The following is a 3,036-nucleotide window of genomic DNA, read 5'->3' as shown; positions in this document are numbered from 1 at the left end:
CTAAATATGTCATATATATATATATATATATATATATATATATATATATATATATACACACATATCTCAACTATACCCATAAAGTCCAATTTGTGCTGCTCATAGATTCTTAGCTTTGGGGCCTCCCATTGGTGCGTGGTTGATTTCTCAGGGACCCCACTCTTAAAGAAATTTCTTACAGCCATTTGTCATTTGAATTCCAGCTCCTGTTGGGCCCCATGGCTCCTCCTTGCATGGTGGGGCAGCCCTTTGCTTTGATGTTCCGTCCCTCTTTGAGAGCTTCTGTGTTCAGTGGGTAGGGACAGGCTGCTCTCAGCATCATTCTGAGTCACACATGATTAGGAAGATACATCTGCCAGGGGACAGAGAGGGAGATAGGCAACTCCTATTAGCATCTAAAACCAATTATGAAGGCTTTTTGCCGTATCTGCGGCGAGGGGTTGTCTGAACAGCCTCCAACACAACTGGGAGTTGGCTGTGCTTGGATGTAGACCAGTGGGGAGAAACAGAAGGGAACAGGAGGTTATCAGTCCCTGACTAAGGAATGAAGCATTATGTCCCCTTTACAGTGGGCTGCTTCCTCTGGAGTGGCGGTTCTCAACCTGTGGGTGGCGACCCCTTCACAGAGGCTGCGTATCAAATATTCTGCATTTCAGATATTTACATTATGACTCATAACAGTCACAAAATTACAGTTATGAAGTAGCAACAAAAATAATTTTATGGTTGGGGGTCAGTGCAACTTGAGGAACTGTATTAAAGGGTCGCAGCATCAGGAAGGAAGCGGTGCAAACTTCCTATGCATGGCTGGAGAGAATATATGTTAAGCTTTGAAGAGCATGTGTTTGCTGTGGTAAATACTCACTGCTCCTATTGCCTGGAAAAGTAGCTGTGGGCAGACATAGGAGCCAGTGACTTTGATGTCTCCCCATAAACCTTCATCTGTAGGGGCTCAGGAGATGATTCTGTCAGTAAAGTGCTTGCCATCCAAGCTTGAGATGGTGAGTTTGCTCCTCAGCACCTCAGCAGAAGTTGGGCCTGGTGGTGCATGCCTTCAACTTCAATCTCAGTTCTGTGCTGGGAGGAATCAGGAGGAACTCAGTGGCCAGACAGTTTACTGGAGTCAGTGAGAGACCCTTTATCAAAAAGTAAGATAAGGTAAAGAGTGATTGAGGAAAACAGCCAATGCTGACTTCTGGCCTCTATGCAGCTAAGTACACGCTTGTGTATGCATGAGTACCCCTTCTCCATTTACCCTTTATTTATAACACCAGGTAGTAACTAGGTTTGGCTTGTGATCCACCCTCTGCTAATTTTTGAACTAACGTGTAGTGAACTAACTGGTCAGTTCACGTCTTCTTCCTTTGGATGTTCAGACTGTGTGGGTTAACATATCCCTATACTGACTCGGCCCCTGCAGGGGTGGCGGGTTCCACTGTCCCATAGGAAAGACCCACTCTGTTGCTGATCTTGATGTTTTCAGGGCCCAATTTTCTAGAGTTCTGGCAAAAGATCATTTTAGCTGATTTCTTGTTAACGACCGTCCCATCGGTGGGTTTGGATGGCCTCCCGGATGCTCCAACCAGTCATAGAACAGTTTTTCAATTTGAGCTGATGGGCTCCAAGAGACAGGAGTTAGAGCTGTCTCGCCTCAAGAGTTTTGGCACCCAAAGCACCACCCACTGGCATAGACTAACCCAGGCGCAGGTGTCAGGGCACTCAGGGACTTCTAAAATGTTGTGGACGCACAGCTGTGCATTGGTATGTATGTATGTATACATGCATGTATGTATGCTGCTGTCCATTGGTTTATACATATGTATGTCTGTAATGTCCTACAATTGTGAGAAAAAACCCACATCTTTCTGTTTGCCACCTTAACCATTTGTGTGTGTGTGTGTGTGTGTGTGTGTATGTGTGTGTGTATGTGTGCATGTGCACACACACTCTTGTTATTTGCTGCTGTGCAGCCCAGGCTAGTCATCCTATGAGATTTGGGGGATCGTGTCTCCACTGACCATCTCACAGTAGACATATCCAGCTTGATATGGGTCCTGTCAACCCCAACATGTACCCTCATCCTTGTGTGGCCAGCATGTTACCCACTGAGCCATTCCTCTCCCCTGTTTTTGTGATTTTGTAAGTGGGCCAGTGAGCAAGCCTTCCCACTGGAGTCTGGTCCCAGAGACCCACACGGTGGAAGAGAAGAAGCAGGTTTACAGTTGCTCTCTGACTTCTACTGGTGTGCCTTGCTACACATGCTCCTCCTCGCCCCAGAATAAATAAGTAAAGTTTAATTAAAAAAAAAAAGCAAAAGCAGAAGAAAAAATGCAAACAGGATAATCTTCTAGTCCCTTATTTATTTGGACATGGTTATTGGTATCTCCCTTAGGCTAAGGCACTGGGCTACTGCAGGAATTCTCATCTTTTCAGGACACAGCCAATAAACAAGTAGACATACCATTCTACCGAAGAAGAGAGATTATTTAGCTGTGGGTGTTTTATAGAAGGATCAGCAAGTGCTGAGGTTGTGGCTCAACAGTCAAGAGCACTGGCTGCTCTTCCAGTGGACTTGGGTTCAAGACTCAGAACCCATATATTGGGTCACAATCATTTGTAGCTCCAATCCCGGGGGAATCCGACACCCTCTTCTGACCTTTGAGAGCACCAGGCATGCATGTGCTGCACAGATATGCATGCAGCAGAGCACTCATGCATATAAAATGAAATAAATAAATATTTCTTTTCAAAATGTGGCATCTAGCATTCCAGGACAGAAGTAGGGGAGTGGACCTGCATATAGCCCTTCCTATGTCAGGTTCATGTGCCTGTCTGCAGAAGCCCACAGCTGGAAGTAAATTACAATAAAGCTTACTCATGAGACTTTGGAAAGATGGAGGAAAAAATATTATATATAATATTTTCACCTGTATCTCTGGCTGTGTACCATATACCTGCAATACCGTAGAGGCCAGGAGGGGGTGTCAGATCCCCTGGGACTGGGGTTACAGACACCTGCAAGCCATCATGTGGATG

Source organism: Microtus ochrogaster, chromosome 7 (assembly GCF_000317375.1).
Source record: "Microtus ochrogaster isolate Prairie Vole_2 chromosome 7, MicOch1.0, whole genome shotgun sequence".
In the NCBI taxonomy this organism is placed as follows: domain Eukaryota; kingdom Metazoa; phylum Chordata; class Mammalia; order Rodentia; family Cricetidae; genus Microtus; species Microtus ochrogaster.
Note: the sequence above shows the minus strand (reverse complement) of the source record.